At 42.5% G+C, this 14,745-nt stretch overlaps 1 long non-coding RNA gene across 1 annotated transcript; it reads right to left on the reverse strand.

Moving 5' to 3' along the window:
- Nucleotides 1–2,941: 2,941 nt before the first annotated feature.
- LOC144025838 (uncharacterized) lies at nt 2,942–5,398 on the reverse strand. Its single transcript, XR_013284966.1, has 3 exons — nt 5,106–5,398; nt 4,598–4,762; nt 2,942–3,520 (listed from the first exon to the last, which is right to left on the reverse strand). It is a non-coding gene; the product is annotated as an uncharacterized LOC144025838 (long non-coding RNA).
- Nucleotides 5,399–14,745: the final 9,347 nt, after the last annotated feature.

Genomic DNA, 14,745 nt, shown 5'->3' on the forward strand with positions numbered 1-14,745 from the left:
TCTTGCCCCACCTTATCTCGCTGAGCTCTTGCACCCCTACACACCTGACCGGTGCCTCAGGTCAGCAGACAAGACTCAATTGGAGGTACCGAGGGCTAAGCGGAGGCTTAGAGGGGATCGAGCCTTTGCTGTTGCTCCCTTTGGAACGACCTTCCAATAAATATTAAGCCAATAATATTATCCCCCTCTTTATCATCGTAAAACATCTTAAAACACAACTGTATTCTTTGGCTTTTGGCGCACCATGAGACTTGTTATTGGTGTTTTGTGGTGTATGAGTTTGATGTTTAGTCTACTTATTCATGCATTTATTTCTTTTTATTCACTCGCCTACTTCTTATTAATTTTACTGATGTAAAATGTATTTACTTGTATAAAAAAAATGTGTATTCACACTTCAAAATGTTTGCTTTGTTCTTTTTTTGTTACCTTATTCTTTACCGCACAACCGATTTCTGTTTCATGTACAGCACTTTGTATACAGCAATGCCTATAAATAAGGTTGAGTTGAGTATGTCTAACAAATGCATTAAACTTACTTCGTCACTTGAGGGAATACCAGAGGTCGTTTGTGCTCCTGTGCTGGTTAAATTGGTGGTAGGCTGGAGAAGTATGGTCTCTCTGAGGCACCGTAGTTCGTGTGCTTAAAATCAATGCATTCTTTAGTTTGACTGATAGATGGCGACATCGAGCTACACACTGGGGCTTTAAGTAGTCATTAAAAACCCAAAACCAGTACCTCACTTATCTGGTTAAAAACATTTTCTTAAATAATAATGTTTTAATTAATCTAAGGCAGTGTTTTGGATAAGGGTGCCACCCTGAGTCCAGTAATGGTATTTTTTAGTTCCTATGTGATGTAGAAATGGTGGTCCCTGCATTGTTAAAGCCTCAGTGCACTTCTGCGTCAGGCTCACGCGGAGACGTTATGGCGGAGCTCCGCTCGTGCGTTTGCCTTCCAACTTGTGCGCAATACACATCACAATTCACATCGGTGTCTGCTGTAGTTTCACTCCAAGTCGGGCTGTCGCTACGGCTGGGACGCCACAGAGTAGAGATTCTTCTGCATTATATGACAAATTCAGGAAGTTCAATTCAAATCAGGAACACGAAACAAAGCCGGGGGGAGAGTAGTCTCATTACCGCGGCAATTATTTAATGACAATTTAGACCGGTGTCGGCCGTAAATTCGCCAAAATACAACAGCCACGTGCTTAGGGAACAGTTTTCTCTCTCTCTCTCTCTCTCTCTCTCTCTCTCTCTCTCTCTCTCTCTCTCTCTCTCTCTCTCTCTCTCTCTCTCTCTCTCTCTCTCTCTCTCTCTCTCTCTCTCTCTCGTCCCACGCACATATCCACATGTACTTGTACAGCCGTTGTCTCCGGGCAGGAAGTGAATTTGTGCTGCCAAACAGTTGCCTTCACGGAAACTATCTGGGCAGGGGACGGGGAGAGAGAAAAATAATACGGACCAATCAAGAGCGAGCGAAGTCCGGCCCTCTACGGCGTTCAAGAATTGTCGACGTGGGGGCCCGTCTGCACCCGGCCACTAGCTACGTGGCACTTAAAATTCATGGCTCATGTAGATCATGTGATCTACGCTGGTTCTTAACACAAGAGCGAACACAGTAGCATAAATCAGGCTTTAGGCATTTTCACTCGGTCCCCACAATGTAGTATGTACAAGAATGTGTGCGTGTGCATGTTTGTGTAGCTGTATGTGCGGGTGTGTGTGCGCGCGTGGGGGTGCGCGTGCGCATGTGCGTGTGCCAGAAAACAGATGGCTATTTTCTCTTTCTCTATGACAATGTCCAACATTGCTTAGAGGAATCATCAGACCAAAAAATGGATTTCATTTTGGGATTTAAAGAACAGCAGGCCTTGTAATAACAGAGACTTTTGAATTATTCTCTGCTGACTGAAGTGTTTTTTTTTCTCTTTTTTTTTCTCTCTTTTTTTTTTTTTTTTTTTTTACAGAAGAGAAATTGAGGTCATGAATCAATATAGATTTTTGACTGTGTGCCTCTGTGAAAGAAGGTTGAATTATCAAATGAACAGACAAGACAGCAGAGATACTGTACACTGGTGACTTTAGTACGCTGAGCCACCATTGTCGCACTTTAAAGGGGGAGTTTGTACATTTCTGACCAAAGTTTCTCCTCTCACTTATGTGTACTGTACCTAATGTCCAGCATAAACAAGATGACGTTAGCTATGCTATATTGGTAGCATGAGTTATCCTCAATAGACTACAAATACAACCAAGGCTCTAAATTAACACCCGCCAACCCACTAAATGAGGGTTAAAATTCATTTTGGCACGTGGTCATAAATATTTAGCATACAGTCATTGCCTATAATGAAATAGAAGATATGGTGCGGTAGCAGGGTCCCACGATAATGTTCTTGACAAATAGGCCGTGGGGTGAACCCCCAAAAAGTGCCTAGAAAATGAGTTTCGCTCCACTGTCTGGGCACTACTTGTTCAATGCATTTTTTGATAGATAATACCCTTCTGAACTTTGGGTTAAAAGTTCACCCAATGTTTTCCTGCCCCAATTTTGTCACAAGCCAGAAATGCATATATAGGTAAATAACAAAAAACGAAAATCTTGTGCTGCAGTTTTTGGTTGTAAAACGTCTTACATTAAATTTGGCAACAGAAAATCATTCCCAGATGTTATAAATACATGCAATCATGTGAATTTAGATAATTAAATATATTAAATTTGTGCCAAAAAAACGCTTCAACTAGAAGTGAAACCAGCACACGGATGTTACATTTAGCTATGTTTATGTTTCATATATGAAAACAATTCACAACCTATTACGTAATGAAAGGTACACAAGAAGCAGCATACATCGGCCAAAAATACTACCATGCACCACAAACCTGGAACAAGGCAAAATGGACTAGATGGAAATAGATGCATTCAGAGCCCAGATTATTATAACATATAGAATATTTATTAAAGTATCAGATTGTGTCATCACAGCATGTCATTTATACCCCCCACCCCCTACCCAAAAAATATTAATAAAAATAATAATAATAATAAAATAAAAATCAAATGTGCATTCACAATAAAACCTTTGGAACTTCATTGGAACAGCTTTTATTTTGGCAGACCAATTTAACAAAGGTCTGTGTTGTGGAAAAATGGAATACAGACATTTTTATTTTTGCTTGAAAAGTGTTAAAATGGAGAGTTAACATCTTGATAATGAAACAAACAAAATGGCAGATTTTACATAGATTTTACAGCCCTGCACTGTAAAGTGTCCTCGTATGCCCTGTGATTTTCCAACCTGATGTTGTACCAGCTATGTGTTAGTGTCACTTTCTTGGCTTACGTCAGTAGACTCAGTAGTTGATGTATCTGATGAGTGAGGTACCCTGTCTAAAAGTTTGTCAGTTGTTGATAATGTCTCTACAAAAACCATTGCAGAGTTGTTGCTGGAAAGGGGTGTGAAAAACCAGCTGGGGGAAATCACACCTCAATCTTCGTTTCAGTATATCCTGCCTGAAATAGAAAATTAAAGGGAAAGATGAGCACAAGATACACATATTCACATCACACTAGGGCTGCTCTATTATGGAAAAAAATAATCATCACAATTATTTTGGTAATAATTGAAATCAAGATTATTCTAAACAATTATATTTTGTTCAAATCAAGAAAATATTTAAACATTTGAAAATAAGACAATTACAATCATATGAAACTGTAATTATGTAAGTTGCCTTCGGATCCAACAAAATGTATAATATATTATTATTATTATTATTATTATTATTATTATTATTATTATTATTATTATTATTATTATTATTACGTTAGCAAAAATTTGAAGTTGGGGTGCAGTGTGTGTGCAGTAAGCTAGTTTTGACATGGGTGTGTGGTAAAATAACTCGTGTGGGCGTGCCACAACTCAAAATTAGTATTATTAGTGCTGCAGCTATCGAATATTTTGGTATTCGGATATCCTACTGAAAATTCTAGTGAATAATCGTATATTTGGATAGAAATACAAATATACCTATAGGCCTATATACTTTCTTGGTCAAAGAACAATTATAAATACAGAAGACAAAAAAACACATTTGCATGTAATAATTAACAACCAACTGGTTTTCATTTTTAGAGAATCAATTTTATTTATTTATTTATTTTTAACTTAAATTGAGCTTGTCAGCAAACTATTTTTCTCTGAAACAGTGAGATTTTAGACAAATCTCTCCCCATAGATTTCATAAATGTGTTTCAATGATTTATATGTTACCTGTAGTCTGAAGCATCAAGATCCCCGTGTTTATTAACACTGTTCACAAACCCCTTAGCTTGTCCATTCTCATCACATCTTTGTCAACTATAATCCTTTGACGGATTACTTGTTCACAAAAAGAATTTGTAGCTCTCAGCATTGGGTTGTCTAAAACACACACACACTCACTTAATATGTGCAGAGTCATGCTTTCTAATTAATGCTGTCTCGAAATGTAAACAGAATACAAGTGACATATTGCTGACCAATGCTTTACTTTTGAAATGTGGAATTTTAGCAAAGTGACAATGAAATAGTGCAATGTAACAACTCACATTTGTTCGTCCCTGGTTGCTGTTTCTGTTGCTGTTGACTTTAAGAACCTTGTGTAATCTCTGAAACAAAACTGCACCTCCATTGTGACACAGTCTTTTGTCTTGAATATGCAGAAGAATGGAACAGTCTTTCTTCATCTCAGCGGCCTGCAGCAACCAACCCGCCTTTAGACAAAAAAGAATTACATTATAAGTGTTATTGTCACATCACCTCTTTACAGTATATGCACATCACAGATTTAAGTAAAGTAAAGTGTTTGTTGAGGTTGATGAGAGAGAGTTTGGGGAAAAGGGAGTGTGTAGCTGTGACTATATTATGACTCTGATGGGCACAGGTAACTCGAGTTTGGTAACAACTGTTGGATTCACTCGATAAATCATTCAGCAGCTCGCGTTTTTACTAAACTATAGCCTTAAAACTTAACCTAGCAACAAATTATTTTCAGCCCTATACTAAATATCGGTCACATTAATAACAGAAATGGGCACGCGTGTGTGTAGCACATACCTGCTGACAATGTTTCTGCTTTGGCGAGATGATCCCGCTTCCGTGTTCCTTCCAATCCCAGACGAGTATACTTTGAAATTTATTTTTACAAATGATGCAGATGGCTGGAAGGACGGGGCCAGCTGAAGCGATGGGCAAACCTGAACGGGAACGAAGTTTTTTCACCACTTTCTTTCTAACTTTTTTTCTCCTTTCGCTCTCCGACGTTGTGGTCGCCATTTTTGTTATGCGGTTGCTATGGTGAGGAGAAAGCAGCAGCTACCTGATTGGCTCATGTGACCTAAATCACACCACTACCGACCTAATAGCACTACGCCCACACCAGAGATCACTGCGCCTCATCGCAAAATAGTGCCGGGGTTTCACCACCGAAAACACAAAATTGGCGGGTTTTCACAGGGTGAACTCCACGGATTCTTACTTACTACTGATAAATATATTTTATGAAGTAAAGATTATTTAGTGCCCCTGGTAGTGGAGCGAAACTGAACGAAAACGTGTCTGACCTGACGGCCTAAAAAGGTTAAAAAAAAATACTGAAATTCAGACAAATTGTTCTGGAGGTGAATTTCAGTGGTTGGCTGCTCTCATGAGAAAAATGGCCAGCAAATTTTTGAAGCACCTCAATTTATTGTTCAGATGATGTTTCAATCTCCAAGCAAACTTTATGCTTTTTTTCTTAAATAAATTGAAGATATATGCATACTTTGTTGAGTATATGGATGTTTGTGTTAAACATAAACTAAGGAGCAGTAAGGCTATACTGTATATTATTGTCTCGTATAGTGTAAAATTATATCGAATCATAGAGGTATGTATTGAGATACGTATCGTATCACCAGGTACACAAATATACCCAGCCCTACTCTCGATCAATCATTTCTCCCGCCAATCTTCTGATTTTCCAGCGAAGTAAACAGTTGACATTGTGGGGAATACTTGACACATTGTCTGGCAACCGTGGCCCGCATGCACGGCAAACAGATGGTGACAAGACTCCTACTGGAGCCAGTGATAGTCAAGAAGTTTTGATTATACCCTTAATACAGCCAAGATTCTACAGGGAACGCAGCTGGAGGCTGGAGGGGAAGGGAATGCAGCAGTGTTATAACGAATGGATATACCTTTTGCATATGACAACCGTGCCGGACTTCCACACGTCTCATTTCCACACGGAGCGCTCACGTGTCAAGCACAATTCAAAAGATGGGAATGCCCCCTCCGGAACGCTGGATGGCAAAATAACCATTTGCATCGATTGAAACCACTCCTCCTGAGCATCACAGTCGCCTCGCAGCCTGCCCCGACGGGATGGAACCGTCCACATGGATGGTCCCGTTTCACCTGGGTGGCACAGATGGCTGCCATCCGCCCCCTTGTATTTTAAACAGACACAAATCCCATATATTTCAATCTTTATTGGATCAGTAAATATAATCAATTTAAACTCTGGTTATCTGCGATTGGCTGGCAACCAGTTCAGGGTGTACCCCATCTACTGCCTCAAGCCAGCTGGGATAGTCTCCAGCGGACCCACGACCCTTATGAGGAATAAGTGGTCATGAAAATGAATGGATGGATGAATGGATGGATGGATGGATGGATGGATGGAAGGATGGATGGATGGATGGATGGATGGATGGATGGATGGATGGAATTCCGGTTGAACGCTTGCCAAACCTCTAAATGGCATGACGACTCCATCAGGGACTGCATTTAAAAGAATACCAAATTTGCGAATATGAATATTAATACAATATTTTACAATGCATTTTTGGTCTGATAAAAATGAGCCATTTGAAATAAATAACTGACCAAGCAAAGTAATGTTATTAGAAAAACGGTAGGGACTAAGTAACTATTCATGTCTAAAATGTATTTGTTATTCCATAAGTAATGTATGTAGTGTAGTGTAATGTATGTATGTAATGTAGTGTAATCTATATAGTGAGCAATATAGATTAGAAATCACAAAAGACGCATCTGTTCAACACGTTTCACAAACAGAAAATAAATTCTTATAATAATCAAGCTTACAGTATATTCAGCTGCTAATGCGGCTAGATAACGTGAACTAATATCTTAAGTCTGCAATTGTAGATACATGCTGGCATAATAACTAGGGTGACCAGATTTCAAAAACTGGGACGTAGACTTTAGCCAATCTGATCAGCTTGATCGTGAATGGTCGATAATTGGTATTTTATACATGAATGGTGATCGCCTTTAATACCATAATTTACACGATCAATCAAAGGCATCATTAATCAGCTGCGCGAAATAGGACATTACTGCTGAAACAACTTTGTTCAACTCAAAGTCGTTCTACGCTAGTGTATATGTGAGCCCAAAAGCGAATCTATTTTTAGCATCATTGCATACCGTGGGAGTGGATACAGTATGTAAAGGCTTTGCGCTGGCACACTCGACTATACAATCAGAAAGTAAAAGCATTTGTGTATTTATTTTATTTTTTTTAACTGATAAAAAGTCAGAAAACCATTTTATTTAGATCAAATAAAAGAACTAACTACAGTGAGGCGTGTTGTATGAAGTAGCGTAAATACAGACGCTCTAAACTTTTGCAATACTAGATAAACTCCAATCATATCGAACATTGAGTTGAGCTGTTTTCGTGACGCGATTACTTTGTGGTTTCTGCCAGAGCCAAACGGCTTTTCACACAGCGCCCTGTGCAGATAAACAGTGGATAAACACAGCCAGCTTCAGCCGCAGCGACAGAATGTGAAGCCATGGTGTATTTCGACTTTTACTGGTTTCTACGTCCATTTATATCAATCATTTGTGAAGTGACAGAGGCGAAGAACTCTGGGTTATTTTGAGGCAGGTTTCCGAAACAGGCCGCTAGTTAAATCAGCTAAAACACATTGGCTAAAGATGCACTTCTATTAATGATTTATCTTCATACATTTTTATTATAATTTTGTGTTGCTGGAAAATGAAAATAGAGACTTCAAGGAGGCTATTTTTGGAGAAATCTCAAAATCGACACCTTTGTTCAAAGAATCAGTTTTTGTCACTCAAAACTGATCCACGTGTGGACCCTTCTGTCGGAGCAAGTCACAAATGCTATCTTGGTTTACTGTTCCCTTGATTATTTGATGCAAAAGCAGGAAGTCACCGTTTTGGTCACCGTCTGCTAAGTGAGTTCGTCCTGCTACTGATTAGATATGGATGCGAATGAAAACGTGAATTTGGAAGTAAATAGGAAGGAGTTTAACAGGTAAATTTCTTTTTAATGGGTTTATCATAAGGGTGAGAAGCTCGGTCATCCGGGAGGGGCTCAGAGTCGAGCCGCTGCTCCTCCGTGTTGAGAGGAGCCAGCTGAGGTGGCTCGGCCATCTGGTTCGGATGCCTCCTGGACGCCTCCCTGGGGAGGTATTCCGGGCATGTCCCAGCGGCGGGAGGCCCCGGGGACGACCCAGGACACACTGGAGAGACTATGTCTCTCGGCTGGCCTGGGAACGCCTTGGGATCACACCGGAGGATCTGGTTGAAGTGGCTGGGGAGGGGGAAGTCTGGGCTTCCCTGCTAAAGCTGCTGCCCCCGCGACCCGACCCCAGATAGGCGGTAGATTATGGATGGATGGATGGATGGATGGATGGATGGATGGATGGATGGATGGATGGATGGATGGATGGGTTTATCATAAGCACGTCCGCCTCCCAATTCTGAGGACTCAGGTTTGAGTCCAGGCTCCGGCCTTCCTGGGTGGAGTTTGCATATTCTCCCCGTGCCCGCGTGGGTCTTCTCCGGGTACTCCGGTCTCCTTCAACATTCCAAAGACATGCATGACAGGTTAATTGGGCACTCCGAATTGTCCCTAGGTGTGCTTGTGAGTGTGGATGGTTGTTCGTCTCGGTGTGCCATGCGATTGGCTGGCAACCAGTCCAGGGTGTCCCCCGCCTACTGCCCAGAGCCAGCTGAGATGGGCGCCAGCACCCCCCGCAACCATTGTGATGAATAAATGGTCAAGAAAATGGATGGATGGAAGGGTTTATCATATGATTTGCTATAAATGTTTGATTGACATTGTTAAGTTTTAGCAGCTTAACGATGCATTCGGATGAATGGATGACGGAAAGATGAAGCTTCTTTAGCCAAGTATGGCATATTTATTGTGGAGCACAACAAAGCACATCTGCACTCTACAGCCTCCAGGCTCAAAGTAAAAGGAAGATACTTAAGAGAAACATCTCCTGGATGCAACTGGGACACATCATCAGTGATGTAGCCTGGGTTCATTGAGTGTTTCATCAGACACTCTTGCCCAGGTGACCCAGCCGAGGTTGATCACACCTCGGCTTGCGTCCCAGTCGCAGCCCACGGATCTGCCCTTTTGAGCCATAGCCACCTGGTAGCTTTCTCTGCGGCTTCACTAGCTGATTTAATGGCCTTCTTTTTGAACCGCTCCTGTCACACCCAAACGTCCTAGGACTTTGCAGAAGGATCATCCAGCAAAGCCTCTGCAGCCAACTTCTATCGGCTCGTAGAAAATCCAGCCCCTACCCCTGCACTCCTCCACCAGTTACTGGTACTTGGCACGTTCCCTTTCGTTGGCTTCCTCAACGCGCTTTTCCCAGGGTACTGTGAGTTCCAGCATGATCAGGTGTATTGAAGCCTCAGAGGTAATTATCATGTCTGGCCGGAGAGATGTTGCTGCGATGTGCCTGGGGGAACTTTAGTTGTTTTCCCAGGTCGACGTGCAACTGCCAAGCAGGGGCAGTGTGGAGGAGTCCTCTTGCTGTCTGTGGACATGCCCGGGGTCTCTCTCCTGCCTAAAAGAAGAAAGGAAGATAAAAGAACAGTGTTCGAGCGCCTCACAGTGGCACAAGCGCACACATTACACATGAGTACATAAAACAATCAATTGAGGACATAATCTCTCAACACCCCCACTTGTACTCAGGTTGTTGGAATTTAAAGAAAACCAAAAATACAGAATGAATGTGGACCTCTGTCTTACACATTTCAAACTCCAAAAATAATGCCTTCAAACTTTCTAAGTTTCAACTTTGTTACCGGCTTTGTCATTATATCAGCAATTTGAGTAGAACACTTCAAAGTTATTCTCCCATTATCACACATTCATTAGACATGATAAAATGGTATTTTATGTCCATGTATTTACATCTCTGTCTGTAGACTGGATTCTTGGCAAGAGCAATTGTCCCATGATTTGTCATCATGGATGTGAAAACATTTTAGTACCTTGTTTATGTAGTCTGCCATTTCCATTTCTCTTGATAGAGTATATCCATTTACCTCCCACTTTTCTGGCCTTTTGGTACGGTTACAAAGTAAATGTTTTGTTTTCATTGAATGAGTGGATCTCATCATCCATTGGTTTTACCCATTCTTTAGAGTTTAGCTGATTTCTTAGCTGCCTCAAAATTTTTCGGTGTACCACAAAACAGCTCTGTAGCAGTCGTCGACTGTGGTATGAACACCAGCACAATCCTCGTCTTCTATTATGTCGTCTTCTAAGTATCTAGGTTTCACGCTGTCCCTAGTTGGATATCTTCTACTTTCAGGTTCATTTTCCACTGCACCTTTATTCTCATTGTGTGCACATCTCTCTGAGATTGTTTCTGGAGTGTCTTCTCTCCTTTGATGGGACCTCCTGCAGTTTCCCTAGTCCTAGGTACAGGTAGTTCTACCTCGTTATTATCAGTGTATTGATTTGTCGCATCTGTTTGTGTCTTTTTTCCACAACTTCCTTGCTCGCAAATTTAACTAGCCTGTGTCTTTGTACTTTGTGTGAGTCTGGATAATATACTAAATATGCCAGGCTGTTTTTATCATATCCTACAAATAATCCTCCGTCACATTTGGTATCTAGTTTTTCTTTGTCCTGTTTGTATGTGCAACATACAGACCCAAATTTTTGCATTTTGGACAAGTTTGGCTTCTTGTCTGTTAACAGCTGGTAAGGAGTCTTTCCTGTAGTCTGTTAAAGCATCTGTTGCGTACTATTGCTGCAGTTTGTACTGCGTAGTGCCACAAGTATTAAGGTAGCCCGCTTTATGCTATCATGCATCTACCCATCTCGAAAAGTGTGCGCCAACCTGTCTCCACAGTCCCGTTCTGGTGTGGGGAATATGGGGTTGACGTTTCATGCCTTATTCTGTTTTTCCTTAAGAGTATTTTAAACTCATTGCACATGTATTCAGTCCCGTTGTCGGACCTGATACACCCCACTTTCCCGTAAGGGGATATGTCAGCGAGAAACCTTTCTGTGGCTAGTACAGTGTCGCTTTTCTGTTTCAGAAAGTATACAAATATAGCACCCGAGTAATCGTCAGTGAACGACTGTACATATTTGTGCCCATCTTTTGAGTTTGGAGATATTAGACCTGCTAGGTCTGTGTGTACCAACTATTAACAAAGCCTTTGCTCTCGTATCGGGGTTCCTATTTCTCGTTTGAGCAAATTTTCCCTCAATACACACCTGACACTCTTTTGCAGGCTTAGTAGTTTTGCCTTTGATCTGCATACCATTAACTACATTTTGCAGTTTGAGAACATCATCATAATTGCAGTGGCCTATTATCTGATGCCATGTGTGAATGTCATGGCATGCATTCAACTTGTCATTAGACTCACCCTCGGTATGCAAATAGTACAGCTTGTCATACACATGTATATCAAATTTGGTACAGTCTCTGGCTGTCAGTACGTTTTCTCCTTTGAGGATCACCGTAGCACTACTGGTAGTTGCCACCTTCAGTGAAAAGATGTCCTGGGGGTAGGTCGGTATGAAAAGTGTGTCCCTTAACGTCGCCTTGCGTTGCTGTCCATGGCTGTCGAGAAGGTAAAACTGTGTTAACTTTTTTCTGTGTGACTCCGCTGCATGGGGTTCCATGTGCCAACCCAACGCAGTGTTTCTCTGGTCGGAACGTGCTGTCGAAGCTCTTAAACTTGGTGGCGTCGGTAACGATGTGAGAGGTAGCCCCCGTGTCCACCATCAGACCTCGTTCCTGGATGTTGCACGCCGTCTGCTCCTAGGTACCGGACCGTCCGTCGCTCATGTTGAACACGTAGTCGACGTTGTCATCCGCTGAGATCCTGTTTGTCTTTGTCCTTTCGTCTGCATGTGGCGTCTATGTGTGTGTCCTTTTTGCAATGACTGCACCATGTCTTCTGTCGACACGCTTTCGCACAATGCCCTTTGATGCCAAACTTGAAGCATGTAATCTCTGTGTCCTCTTTGTTCCAGTCTCATGCATTTCCTTTGATGTGACAATGTCCAGCTCTCCCTTGAGTCTTCATTACTCTGTCACTTGACTCAGCTGCATTAGTCTTTTACGTCTCTTCAAAACTTCGCAGCTTAGTTTTGAAATCTGCAAACTTGATGTCATCCTCTGCATGTGCCACATGTATTGCGAATGGCTTAAAACTTTTAGGCAGTCCCTTCAAGACCATGGCTACTAATAAACCATCTCCCAACATTTCACCTGCATTTCTCAATGCTGTGATGGCGGCCTCAGCTCTGATGATGTAGTCCATTATGTTCTCGTCGTCTCCCTTCTGAAGTGAAGTAAGCATCGTGTACAGACTGATTATGTGAGGTTTACCTTTCCCGGCATAATACTCCCTTAATATCCTCAAAGCCTTTCTTCCGTCATCTGGCGCATCCCTCATAATTAATGAGAGGCTTTTGTCATCGAGGAGTTGCTCTTGCAAAAAGCTCATTGGTTCTTCCAGCATAGTTTCTTTCAGCCCTGTTAGATGGAAATGTCCCAACATTTTGGTCTCCCATAGTTCGTATCTGGAAAAAAATAATTATCAGTACTCATGTTGTACGGATATCCGGCTCCTCCCTAGTTATGTATCTTCAAAAGGTATTTGTCAAAATCCACAAAAAGAAAAGAACAGAATTGCTAAAAATTGTCATTAGAGTTTGTTTTCATTTTCATTTGTTTTCACAAAAGAAAGTGAAAACAAGAATTATGACTGACACACCTGAGAAGATGGAGTTGGAGAAGGCTCACAAGGAAAGAGAAGATAAAAAGGCTGAACAGGAAAGAAAAGAATGAAAGAAGAAAAGGCCACTGAAACCTGCAAATCAAAGTTTTGTATTGAATTTGTCTTCGATATAAAAATGTTCTTATTTTACATCAGTGATCAATGGCACAATTTGCCGCACTGAATTCTGACTATTGAAACAACCCATTAGTGCCACAAAACCACTATTTCTTTCTAAAGCCATATTTCTCAAATAGTTTATCGAAGATCCAACGTGCCCCTCCGTGAGCCGGCACCTTACTGTGGTGGAGGAGTTCAAGTATCTTGGGGTCTTGTTCACGAGTGAGGGCAGGATGGAGCGGGAGATCGACAGGCGGATCGGTGCAGCGTCTGCAATGATGTGGACTCTCTATCGGTCCGTCGTGGTGAAGAAAGAGCTGGTCACGAGCTGTGGGTTGTCACCGAAAGAACAAGAACCCGGATACAAGCAGCCGAAATGAGATTCCACCGCAGGGTGTCCAGGCTCTCCCTATAGGGTGAGAAGCACGGTCATCCGGGAGGGACTCCGAGTCGAGCCGCTGCTCCTCCGCGTCGAGAGGAAGCAGTTGAGGTGGCTCGGGCGTCTGGTTCGGATGCCTCTTGGACGCCTCCCTGGAGAGGTGTTTCGGGCATGTCCCACCGGCGGAAGGCCCCGGGGAAGACCCAGGACACGCTGGAGAGACTCTCGCCTTGGGATCCCGCCGGAGAAGCTGGTTGAAGTGCCTGGGGAGAGGGAAGTCTGGGTTTCCCTCCTACAGCTACTGCCCCTGCGACCCAATCTCGGATAAGCGGAAGAAGATGGATGGATGGATGGAAGATCCAAAGTGATTGCTCCCAGAGATGCAGAACATCCTAAAACTATATGAATATATTTTAGTTGGAGGCATTTCTGTTATCAATCCCCTTGTGTAAAAGACACTAAATAAAAACTGGCACTACTTACACCACTCTTCCCTACTACCGCTATTTCTGATCATTATTTTATTTAATTTGAAGTTTTGGCTTATTGCCATCGTCTCAACTACAACCAAAAATAGAGCAGGCAGTGTTATTAATATTAATAATAATATAATATAATATCGCAGCCGAGTGTGAAGCGGTTGGGATGAGGATCAGCACCTCCAAATCCAAGACCATGGTCCTCAGTCGGAAAAGGGTGGCGTGTCCTCTCCGGGTCGGGGATGAGGTCCTGCCCCAAGTGGAGGAGTTCAAGTATCTTGAGGTCTTGTTCACGAGTGAGGGCAGGATGGAGCGGGAGATCGACAGGCGGATCGGTGCAGTCTCTGCAGTGATGCGGACTCTGTATCGGTCCGTCGTGGTGAAGAAAGAGCTGAGCCAAAAGGCAAAGCTCTCGATTTACCGGTCGATCTACGTTCCGGCCCTCACCTATGGTCACGAGCTGTGGGTCGTGACCGAAAGAACGAGATCCCAGATACAAGCGGCCGAGTTTCCTCCGCAGGGTGTCCGGGCTCTCCCTTAGAGAAATCTGTGAGAAGCTCGGTCATCCAGGAGGGGCTCAGAGTCGAGCCGCTGCTCCTCCGCATTGAGAGGAGCCAGCTGAGGTGGCTCGGGCATCTGGTTCGGATGCCTACTGGACGCCTCCCTGGAGAGG

The sequence above is a fragment of the Festucalex cinctus genome, chromosome 9, assembly GCF_051991245.1.
Source record: "Festucalex cinctus isolate MCC-2025b chromosome 9, RoL_Fcin_1.0, whole genome shotgun sequence".
NCBI classification, from domain to species: Eukaryota; Metazoa; Chordata; class Actinopteri; order Syngnathiformes; family Syngnathidae; genus Festucalex; species Festucalex cinctus.